The sequence below is a fragment of the Lepus europaeus genome, chromosome 4, assembly GCF_033115175.1.
Source record: "Lepus europaeus isolate LE1 chromosome 4, mLepTim1.pri, whole genome shotgun sequence".
NCBI lineage: Eukaryota > Metazoa > Chordata > Mammalia > Lagomorpha > Leporidae > Lepus > Lepus europaeus.
The window spans coordinates 135,601,655-135,623,930 of NC_084830.1; positions in this window are offsets into that span (position 1 = coordinate 135,601,655).

Sequence of the window (22,276 nt, forward strand, 5' to 3'; positions counted from 1 at the left end):
CAGGGGATCCACTAATGGATTAAAACTGCATCAACCAGCCGGTGCCGTGGCTCAATAGGCTAATCCTCCGCCTTGCGGCGCCGGCACCCCAGGTTCTAGTCCCCATCAGGGCGCCGGATTCTGTCCCGGTTGCCCCTCTTCCAGGCCAGCTCTCTGCTGTGGCCAGGGAGTGCAGTGGAGGATGGCCCAAGTACTTGGGCCCTGCACCCCATGGGAGACCAGGAGAAGCACCTGGCTCCTGGCTTCGGATCAGCGAGATGCGCCGGCCGCAGTGGCCATTGGAGGGTGAACCAGCGGCAAAAAGGAAGACCTTTCTCTCTGTCTCTCTCTCTCCCACTATCCACTCTGCCTGTCAAAAAAAAAAAAAAGAATATATATATATAATACCCACTCTGATATAAATGAATAGACTGATTGACAGTTACAGGTGGGTAAGAGGTACATCATCCTTACACAAGAATTTCAAATAATTTCTGTTTGCACCAGAAGGTGAAACTTATTTCTTTCCAGCTCTGAGCATAGATTAGACTTAGTGACTTGCTTCCAAAAATACAGTACGGAAAGGAAGAAAAAGCAGTGCTACAGTGCAGAATCTGGTGAATGCTGCATTGCACAGATGATCACCCATAATTCCAGAGTAACCATGAGAAAAATATCAGAAAGGTCCAACTTGAGAGAGCGTATACAAAATCTCCAGTATTTCTTAAAACCATCAGGTCATAAATAACAAGAAAAGCTCAGATGCCACAAATCAGAGATTAAGGAAACAGGAAAACAAAATGCACATGGTATCTTGGATGCAAAGCTAGAATAGAAAAATAGACATGAGTGGAGAAACTTTGAATAAAGATATATATAGATAGCAATATAATAATGTTGGTTTCCTTACTGTGATAAATGTATGGTTAATTTAAGATTTTAGCAGGGAAACCTACGTAAGAAGTATTTGAAAACACCGTTACTACCTGCACCACATTTCTCTAATTCTAAAACTATTTTAAAATAAAAATTTTATTAAACTACTAACAGCTGTGTAACAGTGCAATCTCTTAAGCTTAATTATCCCCCTCTTTGCCCTTGGACTGATCCTGAAGCAAATAAAAAATGTGAAAGGAAAGGGAATAAGAAAGCTACCCATTTATATAGAGCCTGGCCCATAGAAAACACTCAAATTTTTGTTAATGGGAATAAAATTAAAGATTATGTAAAAGATTGTTGAAGGAAGATGGAGAGATTGAAAAAGACACATAACTCCAAAATGATTTCTCCCAGGAGAGCTGTGCCTTTAGTTCTCTGTGATATCCAGAAGCTTTCATTCTAACTGGAGAGTTCACATTCATTACCTTCACACAGTCTCACAAGAGTATCTGGACAGAGAAGAGTATTTCCATTTCATAGCTGAGGAGACTCTAATACAGGAAGGTTAAGTGTTTTGCTTAAGGTCTCCTTGCATCCTTGAACAAGAGCCCACTACAGTGAGGGTGAATTTGTCCTAGGTCCTTATCTCACTGATGGGATGTAAATGACATAAAGTCTCCTATCTCTAACACCTAAGGATTTACTAATTAGCAAGTACAGAAGCAGCCAGATTGTGTTGATCATATGAAAATGTGCATGATCTGAGTTAAGCCAGCTAGACATCTGAAGGTCAGGAAGTCATAGTCAGATGTAAAAATGGGACCATGATTGTTCAACTACACAATGTCAATACTCAGACGTTTGTGTAAGCATTAAGCCAAAATTCTAAGCCTTCCCTGGATCACTTCTCAAGCTCAAGCAATAGTTATGCTATCTTCTTTCCTATCCAGCTTCTCTTTGCTAGGCTGCCAAGTTCTCCCACCCAACAGGCACATATCCAAGAATCTCTTCTTTGCAAAGGTCATGGGGCCGGGGGAGGGAAGTAGGGCACTGAGTGAGTGGAGGAGACAGCCCCTGTTTAATGATGAAAGCTAATTCTCTAATCATGCTGCTCAACACAACAGTTTCTCATCTCCACATTACCCCTGTGTATCTCTGCAATGCAAACATCTGTCCAAGACTTAAAGAGATTTTGCCAAGAAAAGAGCTCATCTACCTACAGTCATCAGCCTTTGACGCTCTTCAGGCTAACTTGCGTCTAGTTCTACATGTTTAAAAACAGAATAACAAAACCACAGAAATCTCTTAAGAGCACCCATACTTTCTGTGGGAAACAGCCCTGAGTTCCACAATGAAGAATAATCAGCTGGGACCCGCACTGAGGCTTAGCAGGTAAAGCCACCACCTGCAGTGCAGGCATCCCATATGGGCTCCGGATATATTCCCAGCTGCTCCACTTCTGATCCAGCTCTCCGGTATGGCCTGGGAAAGCAGTAGAAGATGGCCCAAGCCCTTGGGCTCCTGTACCCACAGGGGAGATCCAAAAGAAGCTCCTAGCTCCTGATCAGTGCAGCTTGGGCCATTGCGGCCAACTGGGGGGTGAACCAGTGGATGGAAGACCTCTCTCCTTCTCTCTCTCTACCTCTCTCTCTCAAACGTTCTCACCTTTATTGCTTTAATAGTTGGGCATAGTCTTTCATTATCACCACCACCAAAATCAACAACTTTTTTATCAAGTTTTTAATCTGTGGAACATACTGTATTAAACAGTCTACTTACATTTTCTTCAGTCTTAAAAATAAACCACTCTATGGACTGGTGCTATCATTATTCACCCCATTTTACAGAGGGATAAATTGAGACTACTACCTGGAAATGTTTAGGATGCTGATATAAACTCAATTCATTCAACTCTTGAGTACCAAGATGAAAACCTTATCAGAACATTAGAGAGCAGAATATTGTAGGTTCTTAATATGACTCCATGTCAGCAAAAGTCTTCTCACATTACTTGTTTCTTCTGCCTTCTTCCTAGGAAATCATGTATGTAGATTTGATCAGCACCTTGATAAAGTCGGATTTCCTCATTCATTGGTCAAAGTCTATCTATGAATATTGTAAATACACATTTGGACACTGGTTTCACAAAAACCTTTATCACAACTGTCAGTGCAGTCTGTCTGAATGCAGATAAGCCAGCGTGATGACGTTGATCTGCAAACAGCGAAGAGTCTCATTTTAAGCAAGAGGGGACAAGTGCATTCATGGAAAACAGAAGTCTTGGTTTGCAGGAAAAAGGCAACAAAACCGATTACTGTGGTGTGCTACATGCATCTACTATCAAGTGCCTCAGAGAGCAGGCTCCTCTTTTTTACTCTTGGAAAACAAAATGGCATGTGCCAGTTGGAGTTCTCAGTCAAAAATACAGAGACAGAGAGGGAAACTTTCCTAACCCACGCTTCTGACAAATTAACAAAAACAGCTTCAGTACAGATCACAAGACCAGTGTCCTCTAAGGAGGGAAAAGAAAGCTGAGGTTTGCCTAATGATCTTTTGTTATTGCCAAGCGCATCCAAAACTATTTGTCTTCTCTTCCTTTCTGTGTTCCTTTTGGCACTAGCCCAGTAGACCTGGAAACCAATTTGCCCGTGCTTGGAGCTGGCACCGCAGCTGATCGGTGTAATCCGGGCTGCACATCACCAGGCAGTTTGTCTGCTCCTAACAGACTTGCCATCCTTTTTCTGGCAGCGTTCCTGCTTTTCCTTCCTAGGCCTGATGTTTCCCTACAGTACACGGTGGCAGTCTGAAAAGCAGATGTGTTAGAGAAGGCAATTTTTCTAAGCTAATTCTCTACCACTGTTTGTTGATTAAATCCTAGAGTCTTCATTGCACAGGCTTAGCACAAAAAGGAGAGAGCAAGACTCATTCAAAACTGACCATCATCTGACAACTGGTAATGATGCACTTGCCTTCCATGGGTGGGGCGGGGGGGATTATTTCACAGTAAAATCTGGTCTGCTAGGATACACAAGAGGGGGTAAAAGATTTTACTGTGGGTTAAAATATTACAGCTGGTCCAAATTACCCTTAAAAGTAACTTAATTGTGTTCAAAGCATCCTAGATGTGCTATGTACAAAAAACATACAGCAACTAAGACTAGTTAATCCAAATACCAGTTCTCCAGTGATTCTGTGTTGCTTTCTGAGTCCTTTGCTAAAGAAACAGATCCAGAGATGCCAATAAACAAATTCTCTGGAAGCTGTATAATGGAGAACATGTCTACAGATGTTTTTATTACCATCCACAAACATTTCCAGTGACACATTTTGGAAAACATCAAGAAGCATTGTCTTGAGGCTGGCATTACGGCATACTGGACTAGATGTCCACCTATGCCAGAATCACATATAGGTACTGGTTCATTTCTCAACTGCTCCTCTTCCAATCCAAATCCCTGCTAACAGACATGGGCAAAGCAGCAGCAGATGGCCCAAGTTCTTGAGCCCCTATACCTATATGAGAGACTTGCAAGAGGCTCCTGATTTCTGGCTTCAGCCTATCCCAGCCCTGTCCGTTTCATCCAATAAGGGAGTGAACCAGCAGCTGGACGATCTGTCTCTCCTGTGTTTCCAATAAATAATTGAATCTTAAATAAAATAAAGTAAAACAAAATAAAAGGCAGCAGCAACAGCAACGCTTGAACCATTTCACTGCCTAGTCTGGATAATTTCTGCTGCAATGCCCAAGAGTGAGCTGGGGTTACCTTAAGGAAGGAGTGTTTCTTGTATGGATGGGCATGGACTAGAGCAGGATGGAGTTACACAGATCTGAGCCAGTTGCAGGTTTGACCTGATTTTCTGTTGCCTCTTGGGGGCTCTATAACCTCTGTCAGGATAGCTCCACTTCTCTCTGCTTGACTCCTGCATTTCCTTCCTCAATTGGCTTCTTCCTCTCTTCTCTGCTCTGTTGCCCAATTATGGTTGGATTTATCTAATGCATATTCATCTCTAAGTGCTTCTCACATACACACAGAAATGAGCATACGACAGGTGTCCTGAAACTGCTGTTCTCTCAGATTCAGTTTCTAGGTGCCTCCCATACTGTGATTATCTCACTGCAGTAAGTGTAATTTTAGTATTTAAAGATACATATTTTCAATAAAACACAGCCCCTAAATGCAAGCCAACTAACTAGTTCATCTGGTACTTTACCAAAGAAACAATCTTTTCCAAAGCTATAGAAAAAACATACTATGTTGAATTTAACAGAAGCAATATGTTGGTCTCCAAGGTGGCACCTTTGCAATGGATTTTTAAGGCTAAATTTGACTGCCCATCACACCAGCTGCCTTTAGAATGAGCTTCCAAATATAGAACTCCATCATACATCTTTCACACATTCTAAAACCTGTGGACCCTGGTACTTCCATGAATCTTTTTGCCTTCCAGATTACATCTTTGCCTCACTGCACAGTTTTTTTTTTTTTTTAAGATTTATTTTACTTGAAAGTCAGTTACACACACACACACAGAGAGAGAGAGAGAGAGAGAGAGAGAGAGAGAGAGAAAGGAGAGAGGGAGGGAGGGAGGGAGGGAGGGAGGGAGGGAGGGAGATCTTCTATCCACTGGTTCAGTTGGCTACAACAGCCAGGGCTGCACTGATCCAAAGCCAGGAGCCAGAAGCTTCTTCCAGGTCTCCCACGCAGGTGCAGGGGCCCAAGGATTGGGCCATCTTCTACTGCTTTCCCAGGTCATAGCAGAGAGCTGGACTGGAAGAGGAGGAGCCAGGACTAGAACTGGCACCCAAAAGGGATGCTGGCACTGCAGGCAGTGGCTGTACTCGCTGTGCCATAGCGCCGGCTGCACAGTTTCTAAATTCCATATTCTGAAGAATAATCTGATTTGTTTCATTTTATATTCCAGAAAAGACATCATCATTTAGAGAAAAATGCCTTGGTTGCATCTCCATGGACCAGGTGTGCATTCCCCGGGGTGTGGCAGATGAGGTATTATATAGAGGGCCATTTTCTCTAAACACCAATGTCAAGGGTACATGTGATATCAACCATAGTGTTTCTCTATAGAAGTTTTTATCATGTCATCATAAAAAGTGGCAATGAGATTACCTTTAAAGGAAGATCAATGTTTCATATAAAGGTTGGCCAGCGCCGCAGCTCACTAGGCTAATCCTCCACCTGCAGCACCGGCACCCAGGGTTCTAGTCCCGGTCGGGGCGCTGATTCTGTCCCAGTTGCCCCTCTTCCAGGCCAGCTCTCTGCTGTGGCCCGGGAAGGCAGTGGAGGATGGCCCAAGTGCTTGGGCCCTGCACCTGCATGGGAGACCAGGGGGAAGCGCCCGGCTCCTGGCTTCGGCTCGGCACAGTGTGCCCGCCATAGCAGCCACCTGGGGGGTGAACCAATGGAAGGGAGACCTTTCTCTCTGTCTCTCTCTCTCACTGTCTAACTCTGCCTGTCAAAAAATTAAAAAATAAAAATAAAAATAAAATAAAAAGGTAAGCAGCTCAATCATGCTCAAAAGATCCATGCCACCAGTCTCTATTTAAAAAGCTCAAAGAGCAAAATGGCTCTCATGTGAGTTACATGTAAATTAATTTATGAAATAACTACTTAATTAGCCAGCCAATATTAAATGCCATAGGACACATACCATATATTAGACATAGAAAATGCCCACAAGAGTTTTCTTCTCAGAATTCTCAAAACGTGAACAAGGATGTACTACAGAGAGGCTCTTACACCAAGTACAACCTGATAACTACACAGAAAAATGGATCAGATGTTTTGGGACATTGGGACTATGGAGATATGAATCCTATATGGGAAGAATCTATGAAGTAGTAATTGAGCTAGATCGTGAAGGTAAGTAGAAATCGTACTTGAAAGGTAGAGGACAAGTAGAAACCCAGCTAAGGCAATAATGAGCACAATTAATACTGGAGCACTGGATAGGTAAAAGAGAACTAAGTAAAATGTAAAAACTAAGATGTTTATGCTTTACTCAGGAAGTAGGAAGGAGTCCAGAGCAGAGAACTAGTGGGATCAGACTGTGCTCCACTGCGATAAATCTGGAAGGAAAGACAAGGGCTTAAATGGCAGAATCTGATGGTGAGCAAACAAATTAAGAACCTATTGCAGGGTCTGGTACTGCGGTATAGCCAGTAAAGCCGCCGCCTGCAGTGTCGACATCCCATATGGGCGCCAGCTCCAGTCATGGCTGCTCCATTTCCTATTCAAATATCTGCTGTGGCCTGGGAATTCAGCAGACGATGGCCCAGGGCCTTAGGCCCCTGCACCCACGGAGTAGACGCAGAGGAAGTTCCAAGCTCCTGCCTTCAGATTGGTACTGCTCAGGAAATTGTGGCCATCTGCGGAGTGAACCAACAGATGGAAGACTTCTCTCTCTCTCTGTCCCCATCCACCTCTCTCCCTCTCTCTGCCTCTCTGTAACTTTGCCTTTTCAATAATAAATAAATCCTTTTTACAAAAAAAAAAAAAAAAAAAAAAACAAACTACTGCAAATATACTTCTAGGAAATTTACCCATTTTTGCTATTTACCCTTATTAGCTATTACCAATTTAGCTATTCATTGTACAATAGACTACCACGTAACTATTTTTAAAAGTGAGAAATTTTGTAGCCCGTGCTGTGGTGAACTAGGCTAAGCCTCAGCCTGCAGTGCCAACATCCCATATGGGTGCTGGTTCAAGTACCAGCTACTCCTCTTCTGATCCAACTCTCTGCTTGTGGCCTGGGAAATTAGCAGAATATGGCCCAAGTGTTTGGGCCCCTGCACCCTTGTGGGAGACCTGGAAGCAGCTCCTGGTCCCTGGATTCAGATAGGCTCAGCCCCTACATCCATTCGGGGAGTGAACCAGCAGTTGGCAAGACCTTCCTTTCTGTCTCTCCATCCTTCTGTCTGTAATTCTACCTCTCAAATAAAAAAAAAATTTAAAACAGTGATATTTTTATTTAAGAACAGATACCTTTAACAACCTCTCAAGAACAAAAGGAGTAAATCGCAAAAAATGTCAAGAGATTTTGTGGTGTTTATGTTTAAAAACAAAGAGGAATATCTTTTGTGTAGACTGGTGATAGTTTGAAGCCATAGGTTTAAACAGTTAAGGATAAAATTCCGAAATTACAAGGATGATAGTAGTATATACTTTAAAGAGTATCTGATAAAATTTATATCAAGGTTTACCACACTGCTAGCACTTACTAGTTGTTCTATAAAAAAAATTATATTGTGATTATGGTATGTATATTTATCTATACCTATATATGTTTATATCCTTACTTAGGTATGTATAAACATAAATAAGGCATAATAAAACCATGAAGTAATCACTGATCATAATTACAATTGGGCAATGAGATAAGTGGAATTAAATGTTTTATTTTCACCATGTGTACTTGTTTGATTTGGATTTGTTTCCCAAAAACTAATGTGTTGCCCATAAAATTGAAAAGAAATTCAACATTTCCTTTTAAGCAGCAGATACGATAAAAAAAAAAAAAAAAAAAAAAAAAAACCTCTAAAGCTGATTCATGAGAAAGAACTTTCCCACTAATTAGAAATTAAAGGCAAAGAAAACAAAGAAATCAAAAATATCATTGATGCTTGGAGACCTAATGGCTTACAGAAAAACTCAGACTCCCAACAGCAAGAGAGGCAGGAGCGTTTAAGAAGCAAAAGTGCATCAGGTTTTTTTGTTTGTTTTTTTGTTTGTTTTTTGACAGGCAGAGTGGACAGTGAGAGAGAGACAGAGAGAAAGGTCTTCCTTTTGCCGTTGGTTCACCCTCCAACGGCTGCCATGGCCAGTGCGCTGCGGCCGGCGCACCGCGCTGATCTGAAGGCAGGAGCCAGGTGCTTCTCCTGGTCTCCCATGGGGTGCAGGGCCCAAGGACTTGGGCCATCCTCCACTGCACTCCCTAGCCACAGCAGAGAGCTGGCCTGGAAGAGGGGCAACCGGGACAGAATCCGGCGCCCCGACCGGGACTAGAACCCAGTGTGCCAGTGCTGCAGGCGGAGGATTAGCCTATTGAGCCGCAGCTAGGGCTCATCAGTTTTTACTTTACTAATCAATGGTAATAAAATGATCACATTGCAATTCATTCTCTTTAAATGATTTAAACCCTAACATGAGTAGAAGAGGAAAACTTTTAAGGCTAGCCTTTCATCAAGTAAATATTTTGTTTTCCTATAAATATTTAACCTAAAATCTGATTTTAGCTAAGTATTTTTATTTTTTCCTTAAATTGTTATGTGTTTGGAGCTTTTATTTCAACAAAACACATTGGTAGAAGTAGGATTGCTAAATCAAAGGATACGTGCATCTTGAGTGAGTGGTTAGGGCCAGATTCATTTCAAACAAAGCTGTGGAAATTTATACCCTCTGAAAGGTGGTGGGTGGGAGTAGTTCTCCAACTGGAAGAAAATTAGGTTGAAACCTGGCTTCACACATTACTCACACTATAAGCAAAAGAGATCAAAGACACTTATTTAGAATTAAAAAAAAAAACTGGAATCTATGGAAATACCAGAAAATGAAAGATAATATAACCTAAGGGTGATATTTGCCCTTTCATTTTTTTTTGAATTCATAACTTTCTTTTAATAATGCTTAACAGAAAAGGCCAATATTTGTCAAATACATATTTATTGTTTTGAAAGGCAGAGTTACAGAGAGGCAGAGGCAGGGGACAAAGAAGGAGCAAGAGAGAAGGAGAGAGGAGAGGGGTGAGGGAGAGAGAGACAGAGAGAGAGAGAGAGAGAGAGAGAGGGACAGATGTCTTCCAAACGCTGGTTCACTCCCCAGATAGCCACAATAGCCAGAGCTGTGCCGATCTAAAGCCAGGAGCTTCTTCCAGGTCTCCCATGTGGGTGCAGGGGTCCAAGGACTTGGGCCATCTTCCACTGCTTTCCCAAGCCATAGCAGAGAGCTGGATTGGTAGCAGAGCAGCCAGGACTCGAACCAGTGCCCATATGGGATGCCGGCACTGCAGGCGGTGGCTTTATCCACCACGCCACAACGCTGGCCCCCAAAACACTATTTTTTGTAGAAAGAATTAAATTAAAGTACATGCAACAACAGCACAAAAGGCAGAACTGTGGTGAGTGGATTTAAAATATTCTAAGATCTTTGTATATCCTGGATAACATCCCCAATATATATTGAAATGAATCCAATTTCTATGTTCTCCAAAGTCAACTCTGATTTATTAGTTTCCTAAGACTGCCATAAGAAAATACGACCAACTGGGGGGTCTTAAACAATTATTCTGCCAGAGTTCTGGAACTGAGAAGACGATTGTCAAGGTGTCAGTAGGGCCTTGACAGCCTCTGCCACAGGCTACAAGGAACAATCTTCTCCTGACTCCACCTGCAGGTGGCTCCTGGTGATCCTTGATGCCTCCCTTATCTGTAGCTCAATCACTCCAGTCTCTGCTACATGGACTTCTCCTCTGTTTGCCGCCCACTCTTTTTAAAAAAAATCTTATTTTAATTTTTTAACAGATTCAGTGTGATTTGTAGATACAGTTCTAACAACATAATGATATCCCTTCCTTCCTCCCTCCCTTCCCTCTCCCTCACACCTTCTTTTTTTTGTTGAGATAACATTTTACACTACAGTAAAAAGGCTTGTTACTTATTTGAGAAAGTTATGAAACAAAGTTTCACAAAACTATATTTGCAGCAATACCTATACACATACATTTATTTTTTGTTTATTTTTTAATTTTACTCCCACAAATAAGGAAGAATTCACAGTATTTTTCTTTTGGAGTCGAGCTTATTTCACTCAATGTTATGTACTCCAGTTGAATCCATTTTGCTGCAAAAGTGAGAATCTCATTTTTTTATAGCTGAATAATGTTCTGTTGTATATATATATATATACCACATTTTCCTTGTCCATTTACCTGATGGATGCCTTGGTCAGTTCTAAATTTCGGCTACTGTGAACAGTGCTACTAAGAATATGGTACTGCATGTAGTATCTCTTTGATATACTGTCTTCCAAGTCTTTGGGGTATATACTCAGCAGGATTTTTAAAAATTTTAATGTCATACAGATCATCTAATTCACATACATCATTCTGTTATCTGAGGATGACTTCCAAGCCACAACTCCAGAGAAGCCTCTGTGTTCCTCAAGTCAATTTGACATCAGATATCTAAATGTTTAAGATAATTCGGTCAGTCAACCAGATGTCTCTAAGTGCTGTTACTGGGTCTTGTGTGCACTGCTGGTTCCCAAAACATTTAATTGATCAATAGAGCTTTTGTACTTCCATCCACAAGTTGTGAAAAACATAAACACATTTACCTTCTCTTTGGCATCTTTACTAGTTCAAGGCATATGATTAAACAACTGATAAGTAATTCCAATTACCAATCTGCTCCAAGCCAGTTAACAAAAATAAGATCTAGTCAAAAAATAAGTTCTTCTAGATCAAGACAGACTAAGGAATCTAAATGATAATTATGGTGCATAGTTTTCAGTATTGCTATCACTGTAGTTTTTCCTTCTGGAATAATCTTTTTATGAATAGTCTCTTCACATATCAAGTGAAAGCAACAATTTTATTAACAGAACTCCGTGAATAATCTAATACTGCCCGGAAGCTTTGCATGGGCAAGCTGATTTATTGAGAAAGATGTCAACGTTTAAAGATCAGCAGATCATTCATGAACTATTCAGGATGTATGTTGTACACAGCTAAGCCATTACTTCAATGTACCAGGTATACAGCTATCATTGGCACCTTGGAGTAAACCTCAACTCAACTGAGCAATGAGGCTCTGATTTTCACAATGCTGTGAGTTACAATACAGCTGATCCATGGAGCCGCAGACTCTCTAGTGAAGCCAATTACAACCAGCAAATGGCTTTCCTTATGGTTCCAGCCTTTACCACGCTGTAGTTTAAAACACAGCTGATCCTTCCACTAGAGCAGATTACAGTTCAGCTGACCCATGCAGCTCGTGTTTGTGCTGCAGTAGATTACAATACAGGAGGAAGGATCAGACAATATGTGAGGAAATAAAAGCAAGCTTTAAAGATACAATGTGACCCAAGGAGCCTGCCTTGGCCCAATCGGCCCTGCTGCTGGGGGAAGAGGCCCCCTGCGGCGCCCTCACTTCCAGGGACATTGACTTGTCTGCCTAGCGCCCGCCCCTCCCCTCGGACGACAGGACTGTGCCTTCCGTGGTCCAGGCCACCGTGACTGTGCCTTGGCTCTGGCCAGGAGCTCTTCCGGGGCCCTCGAGCTCCTCTTGCGAGCTCCCCTGGGCTGGGGTATTAGGACGGGCGGGGGCCTCCTGGGGTCCGGCAGAGCCCTGCAGACCCGGCCAGCCCCTCCCAGGTTTCTTGCACTGCAGGTCCCAGGCCGGCCAGCACTCTGTCTCAACACTGACAGCGTGCCACGCCCAGACACCAGCACCTGCTGGGTGCTGCCCCAGGAGCCACAGCGCCCGCGCCCCACGGCCACCACCACACTGTGCCTTACCTCTGCTGAGAGCCCCAGCCTGCACTGTCCCCACGGAGCCCCGCCCCCTGTCCCCGCCAGCCCCTGGCGGAGGGACGAGGACAGAGGTGTCCCCTCGGTATGGACAGGGGCTGCCAGGAGTGGGTGGATGTACCCTCCCGAGCCCGGGGGGAGGTGGAGCCTGGACGGCTATGAACAGCTGTTGGCCCGGGAGGCAGAGGGTCTCCAGCCTGGGGCCACTGCATAGGGGGTCTCAGTGGTCATCCCATTAAACCTCCACTCTGCAGACCTGAAAATAAAAAATTGCAAACACACCCAACGCTCAGTCTCAAAGGAGTTGTCATCTCTCTCTTCTGGATGTGGTGTGTAACAGAAACCCACAAGTGGAACTACTATACAAAAGGGTCCTTTCTAGGAGGCTCTGGCTCTTAATCCCCTGCATAGTGCATACTCTCACTCCACTGTTCCTACTGGGTACCTAGATTTCAGTTTTTACAGTTCGAATAGATTTACCAATGTAATTTGTTGTCCCTTCAGAAATCTGCTGTAACTCTGAGACAGCTCCTTCTCCATGTGCCAACCACAAGAACCATTGCATTAGCAGATCAAAGCAATGGAGGGTAAACCGCTACCCCAGTGTTCTGACCTGGGCGGGGGACGGGGGCTACTGCTAACATTAGACCTGACTTCATAGTGCACTACATCCAAAGACAGCAAAGCACACCTGTGGAAGCAGGAGAAACTGAAATAAATTTAATTAGCACCTGAAGAACTAGACCTCCTGATCTAACCGCATCAGCAAAGCGGGGAGCAGTTACAAAGTGCAGTAAACCAATACTTTCCTTATTCAAGGCACAATAGGAAAACTATGTCGTTGGCAGCACGAATATATCCCAGAAGAGCAGAGAGTAGTCATCTCATGAGGAATGATTTTGACATTTCGATGCACTGAGCAAATCATACCATTCAAACACTGACTCTTTTGTGTGAAGCACAGAAGTACTTCAAAGATCATAATATGGTTCATTCCAAGTGTGCATAGCTGCAAGTTAGTGAGCATGTCTCGTCCTCCAGGAATCACTATATTGGAGAACAGAAAATAATCCCTTTGATGTAAATAATGCCCATCTGAATTCATGAGCCAACTCTCTCTAGAGCAGCCTAAGAGAGCAGAATATTCTATCCCTCAGTGTTTTCTTAATCAGGATTGACACAACCTCAACAACAACAAAAAAAAAAACCCTCAAGGGCAATGATAAATACAGATTGATGGAGTAGTCATGGGCAGACCTACACAGTCACTTACAAGAAAATATAGATGTGAACATCAAAGTAACTAACAGTGTTGAGCTCTTGGCATGATCCAGTCACTGGTTCATTAATTGGGACAAATGTACTAATATGAGATGTTAACAGGGGAAGGAGAGTGACAGACATTTGTGAACTCTTTGTATTACTATTTCAAAATGTTTGTGTTATAAATTTAAAACTATTCTGTAACACAATCACTGCTCAAATTTCACTACTTCATGCTCAGGAAGTGTACATAGTGTCCCTAAAGTCACACAGTATGCTGGTTTTGTATTGTGTGTGCTTGGCTCTCCTGAAATTTTATTTCTGAGAATTCCCTACCACTTATGGCTTCTGCCTATAGCACCTCGTTCATACATTCCACAAGTGATATGAGCTATGATTTGGAGGACAAAGTAAGTAAGTAGTCATTTATCTGGAGATCCTTATTAGTTGGGAGAAATGTAAAGTGTCCCCATTGGCCTGGGGTCTAACAGCAGTTCCAAGCTTACAGCAGCATCCCCACAGACACTCCACTGCATAATGCCCCCACCAACAGCCAGCAACTTTTCACAGAATCCACACCAGTTCCTTCACTGTTCCGCTCCAGAAATGGACACCCCCAGCTACCTTCAGGCTCCAACCCCACACTGGCACAGCTGTGTCAGAGACTTTCCTCTGATCATTTTTGGACCTTTCTTTCCCCATATTCATTTATAATTGGGTAAAGTATACTTCCTATGCCCTAATCCCCATGGTGATTCTACGTCCCTGTGTAACTGGTAACTTGGTTAGTAAATGGTGGAGTCCGGATGCTGATGCCGAAACCTACGGTTGAGCTTCAGATCCATCTCCTGTATTAGGTAGCATGCAGCTACAAAAGGCAGTATTATGACTAACTTGTTAGAATTCTTCCCTATTTCACTGAGAAAAACTAGAAGACACTTCAACACATTTTTCTTTCTTTTTTTTTTTTTGATAGGCAGAGTGGATAGTGAGAGAGAGACAGAGAGAAAGGTCTTCCTTTTTGCCGTTGGTTCACCCTCCAATGGCCGCTGCGGCCAGCTCATCATGCTGATCCGAAGCCAGGAGCCAGGTGCTTCTCCTGGTCTCCCATGCAGGTGAGGGCCCAAGGACTTGGGCCATCCTCCACTGCACTCCTGGGCCATAGCAGAGAGCTGGCCTGGAAGAGGGGCAACCAGGACAGAATCCGGCGCCCCAACTGGGACTAGAACCCGGTGTGCCGGCACTGCAAGGCGGAGGATTAGCCTGTTAAGCCACGGCGCCAGCCCACATTTCTGACATGGATGTATAGGTATGCACAAAGTTTCTTGATATTTCCTATAAACCCCAGGGTAAGAGCAATACATTGATAAATAATGGTATAGAATATAAAAGCGTATGACATAGATTTCAGTAAAATCCTCACATACCCAAAATATTCTGACTTAAAAAATTGTTGGGGGTTCGCATTGCTGCATAGCATGTGGAGCTGCTACATGCAATGCCAGCATCCCTTATGAGTGCCAGATCTAATCCTGGCTTCTCTACTTTTGATCCAGCGCCTCACTGGAGACCTAGGAAAAGCAGAGGAAGATGGCCAAAGTGTTTGGGCCCCTGCCACCCAAGTGAGAGAACCAGATGAAGCCCCTGGCTCCTGGTTCTGTGTTGGTGCAGCCCTGGCCATTGGGGCTATCTGGGGAGTGAACCAACAGATGGAAGACCTCTCCCCTCCTCCGCCCCCCACTACTTTCTTTCAAATAAATGTATCTTTTTTTTAAAAAAATTGTTGGGCCTTCATTCATCCTCCTAATGTTTGAGTCTAGTGTTGAGTATCTCTGGCCAGGTATGCCCATAGCCAGAAAACTTCAAATGGAAAACTGAAGGAGGTAGAATTCAAATATCCACAACATAAAGCTAATCTGAGGGGATCTAGATAAGAACAAGTAAAGTTTGATGTTATAGGCTTTGAGAGAACTTTCTGAGGGTATCATCGTAACTTTTATTTTATTTTATTTTTATTTTTTTGACAGGCAGAGTGGACAGTGAGAGAGAGACAGAGAGAAAGGTCTTCCTTTTGCTGTTGGTTCACCCTCCAATGGCCACCGTGGTAGCGCGCTGCAGCCGGCACACCGCGCTGATCCGATGGCAGGAGCCAAGGGCTTATCCTGATCTCCCATGGGGTGTAGGGCCCAAGGACTTGGGCCATCCTCCACTGCACTCCCTAGCCACAGCAGAGAGCTGGCCTGGAAGAGGGGCAACCGGAACAGGATTGGTGCCCCGACTGGGACTAGAACCCGGTGTGCCGGCGGCAAGGCAGAGGATTAGCCTAGTGAGCCACGGCGCCGGCCTCATCATAACTTTTATGTTTGTAATCTTAAGAGCTCTACCACTTATGGAGGTATTGGACACTCAGTAGACATTAGGTGACACACTTACAGTTAAATATAGCTTCAGTACTTGCAAAATTTAAAAGGATGGAGGGGGACAAGACAGGTTCAATTCAACAAAATAGTTGTAAAAATGTTTCCTAGGGTGAGCATTTTGCACAGTTTTTAAGATACTGCTGGCAATGCTTGCATCCCACATTAGAAGCCTTAGTTTGAAATAAAACCTTGACATTAGGGACTCCATTTTGGAGAACCTGAAACTCCATTCTGGGAAGGCACCCCCCCCCCCTCCACCGTGAAATGCTGGTCTGAAACTATGATCTAAAACAATCAGACAATAGCAGTCCACTACATCTCACTTGGCAGAGCATAGAAAACCCCTAGCATGATCACTCAAGCTTGGAAGTGGATAGCTACACCTGGGTTAATGATAAAAATATAATTTGTCTATATCCTTCATATGATTAAAACCAATATGTGGATTAATGTCAAGATTATAATTGAAATTGTTAAGATTGTAACTGGTATTGTCAAGATTACAACTGATACTAGTTTCACATAGGTTTTAGGTCAGCTTGACCCCAGTAACCACATATTCCCCTCCCGATTTTGCATTTTTTTGCCTTTATAAACCCTGTTACTTTGGACTTCAGGGTCGAGAGTTCTTTAGGGCATGAGCCCACTCTCCACCACGGGCAATAAAGGACCATCAAATTTTATCAAGTGTGGTACTCCTTTGTTTGCACTCGCTCAGGTACAACAAGTTCAAGGCCCAGCTACATTCTCCATTTCAGGTTCTTAAAAATGCACACCCTGGGAGGAGGCAGACGACATCTCAAGTGCTTGAAACTCTGCCACCCATGTGGGAAACCAGGACTGAGTCCTTGGCTCCTGGTTTCTGCCCGCCCAGCCACAGCTGATGTGGCTGTTGGGAACTGAAGGGCTAGATGAAAGGTATATTTCTCTTTTCCTCCCTCCTTCCCTCCTTTTCTGACATTCAAATAATTTTTTTTGAAATACAAATAAAACATATTCCATAACACCCCCTTTGCAAGGATATAGTCCCCCAAAAGATGGGCTCCGCCAGTGTCTTCTCTACATTATAGGTGAGAACACTAAAACTGAAACTGAGAGAGCTTTAACTAGGGCACCAAAGCTTAGCAACAGATACTTGACACAGATTCACCTTCTTTGTAAACTGTATACTCTTTCCATTCTTCCCTGTGCATCTAGGATTGTTATTAACTTGCATACTCAAAGACTCAGGTATCTGAATAGCTTGAATAGCTACATTATTTGAAAAGTACAATTTGCAAACTATTTTCAATTTCAATTAATGTCTCATGCCCCGTTGATACTCCTGAAATTCCCAACTGTAGAGAAAAAGACATTCTTTAGCTTGAAGAAGTCCTAAACAAAGCTACTCTGACACAAGGTTGAATACATGAGGTCTACAGTAATAAATATGTTGCAAGATTATCTGCACAAACTGTATTATGTTGTCACTGCTTTTTAAACCTCTCCTCCTTCACTGTCTGATACAGCCCTCTCTAGTTACCTATTCCTTGTAAATTAACTGCACCAGTGAAAATCATGAAAACAATTACACTAGGTTATATGCTAATAACTATGCAAATATCCCCTCAGCCAAATAATAAAATTCTCAAGAAGATTTAGGATAGAACTGTTATAGAATAAATGTGAGGAAAATGAACATCATCTAACTGTGAAGTGGTGATGCACTATTTTCTATCACTTAAATACCTGATTTGGGATTTGTTATGGCATAAGACAGAAAAAGCTATCAGTCTTACATGAATAATGAAATAAAAACACAAAATAAATATTGCAGTGATCTCTAATATATATATATATATATATATATATATATATATATATGAAAAGCTTTGACATATTAAGCTTCTTACAAAACATACAGTTAATCTCATCATTCACTGTTGTGGGTCTTTGTTTATCCACATAGTAAATAATTTATAAATGTCTGATCGCTAAATAAATAAGATTTAATTAAAGATATGGCAACACCTGAGAGACAAATTAGAGGCATTAAAACTACAATTGAACATGTAAATCTCAGGGAATACTTGAGCCTTTTAATTTGAGTTATAGAAACTCAGGATTCCATGGTAGGTAAAGAGATTAAAATTTTGGAATACAAAAGACCTATATCCAAATCTCAAGACCAACACTGACTCCATAAAAGATTTCAGGCAACTATAGTGTTTACTTCATCATTAATAAAATAATGATAATATAGTATCTATATTGTTTATTGCTGCATAAAAGATTATTACAGAACTGAGTAGCTTAGAATAATAACAATCAATCACAATTTCTCAAAGATTCTGTGCATCAAGAAATTAGGGGGCAGCTTGGCTATGTGGTTCTGTCATGCAGATTCCCTTAAGGTTGTGGGGAGAGGACGGCTAAGGTTCCAGTCATTTCAAGCTTGACTGGGAAACTTCCAAAACGATTCGCTTACAAGCCATGAAGTTGGCACTGATGTCTGTCTCAGTCCTCTCCACCGTCACCTAGCAAAAGGCAGTTTCTCTGTCCTTATGACATAGCCGGTGACTTCTCCGGAGTGTAGGATCCAAAACACCAGGAGTGAAGCTGGAATGCCTTTAATACCCAGCCTCAGAATCTGCACACCAAGACTTCCGCCATCCTCTGATGCTTTATGCCAAGTCTGATAACCTGGCATGGATACTGGGATGAAAGAATAATGGAAGCCATCAAAAACGTGAGCTACCACAGTACTTCAGAAGGCTGTCATCAAGAGTAAAGGAAAGTTCCTGATGGTTAACACTCAGAAAATAGAATTACCATTATGATCAACACTCACTGAGAAGTATGTCAGCAAAACTCAACTAGATTTGTCATGAAAAATGACAAGGAATTTTTAAAAGTTACCTAATATTGGTTTGCTAAAAAAATCGTCAATTTTATTAAATTAATTTTTTAAATTAAATTAGTTTTTTTTTAAAATTAAGATAATGGCAAAGTTAAAGAATGGGATGCGTATGCCATCAGCAGTAGACAGTGCAACATTATACCCTACTTTGATCAAGATGGGTTCAGTTATCGATTTTTTATCATTTGTTCCTTTTTTTTTAACTTTTATTGAATAAATATAAATTTCTAAAGTACAACTTTAGATTATAGTGGTTTTTCCCCCCATAACCACCCGTCCACCTGCAAACCATCCCATCTCCCACTCCCTCTCCCATCCCATTCTTCATTAATATTCATTTTTAATTTTTAAGCTCATCAATAAAGGAGGGTAAACTGCAAAACGACTTAAACAGTTCATGGGAGATGTACAGGGTGACATATGATTATAGAACTAATTCTGCCTAATTCTCTTATTCTGGGCCAAAACTTCTCCAAGCTATTATTTGTGTGCTCAGCTGTAACAAAATCATGAAGTTGACAGACTTTATCTTAGTAGACCCTTTTCAATATTTTTTTCACACTGTCAGTTTTCAGCAATTCTCTTCAGTGTCCTGGCCTACAGACCTGGAACACTGGAAACCAAAGTATCATTTCACAAAGAACATTTCATCATCTTGGAAAGGGCTCAAAAAGCTAAGTGCCCAGTGATAAATTAAGTTTATTGAACATGTCATTCTCTGTATCCAATTTGGATACTCAAAAGTCACACCTTTACTAAAGTAATGAAGAATAGAAATACTATTTTGACCTTATTAAACTAGTTTTCCTAGAAACACTTAACAAAAAAGTCTGCTGATTCACATGCTGAGAAACTAGCATTCTGTCACACACCTCAGGTATAGTCTGAAGATGACACTATTTCTCTCCAGATTTAATCTTCCATAATAATCCCACTTCCTAGAGAACAATAACTAATAACACCACCCAAGGAATGTAATACTTCCGTAGTTGTTGGGGACTTAGAAGGTGTCTTAGATTCAGTATAAAGAGTAATGAGGATCAATCATCAAATAAGTTCTCTCTCCTCTGAAGATCAAAGCGATCAGATATAGACAAAGCATTGATTATCCAAAGAAGAAACACTGAAACATACTGTTAAAGAAATGCAATTAGGGCCGGTGCCGTGGCTTAACAGGCTAATCCTCCGCCTTGTGGCGCCAGCACACCGGGTTCTAGTCCCGGTTGGGGTGCCGGATTCTATCCCGGTTGCCCCTCTTCCAGGCCAGCTCTCTGCTATGGCCTGGGAAGTCAGTGGAGGATGGCCCAAGTTCTTGGGCCCTGCACCCCATGGGAGACCAGGAGAAGCACCTGGCTCCTGGCTTCAGATCAGCGCAATGAGCAGGCCACAGCAGCCATTGGAGCGTGAACCAACGGCAAAAAGGAAGACCTTTCTCTCTGTCTCTCTCTCTCACTATCCACTCTGCCTGTCAAAAAAAAAAAAAAAAAGAAAACTTTCATCCACACTTCCATCCTGAGGTAAGGAATGTTTACACTTGCTGCTCATTCAAACACACAGAGGTAGATTATGCTCAATGTGGTTTATTCATTTTAAATAAAATGAGGCACGTAATACACATTTGGTGTACAAGTTTCTTTCTAGTTATCAAACACATAAAGGATATCCATCCAGGTCATTTGGCATAGATCCAGCCAATCTTTTTATTTTAGTGCAATTTTTAAAAATTTTTTTGACAGGCAGAGTTAGACAGTGAGAAAGAGAGAGCGAAAGAGAAAGGTCTTCCTTTTTCTGTTGGTTCACCCCCCCCCCCCAAGAGGCTGCTACGGCCGGCGCCTTGCAAGGACGCGCTGCACCAATCTGAAGCCAGGAGCCAGGCACCTCCTCCTGGTCTCCCATGTGGGTGCAGGGCCCAAGGACCTGGGCCATCCTCCACTGCACTCCCGGGTCACAGCATAAAGCTGGACTGGAAGAGGAGCAACCGAGACAGAATCCGGTGCCACAACCAGGACTAGAACCCGGAGTACCAGCGCTGCAGGTGGAGGATTAGCCAAGTGAGCCGTGGCACCGGCCTCCAGCCAATCTTTAAAGCTTTACACTATTCAACAGAATACATGTATTGCAATTTATTCCATTCCCTCATCTACTGATATTCAGGTTGTCTCTCATTATTTAGCTCTAGTAACAAAACACTGAAGTAGATTTAGTGTCAATTATTGCTTTTGTTGCTATAGAATAGATTTTTCCCAAGTACAGTAGCTGTGTCAACATAATGGATTGAAGGAAGGAAGGAGGGAAGTATGGTTATCTTAGAATTTTATCTATAAAATATGTGAAAATTATTCTCTTTATATTAACAAAAAATTTTAAAACTATGTGGTCCTATGTCCCTATAAAGAGAATAGGAAGGGGTTGCAGTTATGGTGTTAATGGGTTAAGCTGCCACCTACAATGCAGACATGCCATACGAGTGCTGGTTCGAGTCCTGGCTGCTCCACTTCCAATCCTGCTCCCTGCTAATGTGCCTAGGAAAGTCCAAACTTTTCTTCTCTTTCACTATGCACAGATCCTATACTAAGGAACAATCACATAACCATCAAGCATTGTCCCACATCTTGTTTTTAAACTATAAGATCTTTTAAAAAAATGTATTTACTGTATATAATAAAAGGCAGAGAGATGGAGGGAGATCTCCCACTCACTGATTCACTCCCCAAATGCTCTCAACAGACAGGGTTAGGACAAGCAAAATCCAAAAGACAGGAACTCAACCTGGATCTCTCCCATGGATCACAGGAACCAAAGTACTTCAGTAATCACCTGCTGCTTTCCAGGATACACAATAGCAGGTAGTTGGATTGACAAAGGGAGCTAGGACTTGAACCCAGGCATTCTGATACGGGATGCAGTTATCCCAAGTCATGGCTTAACCACCATACCCTCTCCCCATCCATATCTAAGAATTTTGTGGAGGTGGACACTTTGAGGAAGAAATTGTCTTAATTTCTATTCAGAAGAGCAACTATGGAGAACTACTGTAGTATTCCTAGAAGTCAAGATTTAATCAAAAATAGGTGAATATATCGCTTTGTGACTGTCCTATCTACGAGGGCTTCTTCAAAAAGTTAATGGAAAATGCAAATCTTGAAAAATCTATGGAGAATTTAAAAAATGTTTGTGCCAGAATAAATTTATTTCTTAGTTCCATCTTTCCAGAGGCCTTTTGAATTACACTTTTGCAACCAAACATAAGCTAATTAGCTTTGAAGATATAAACGGTACAACTGGAAAC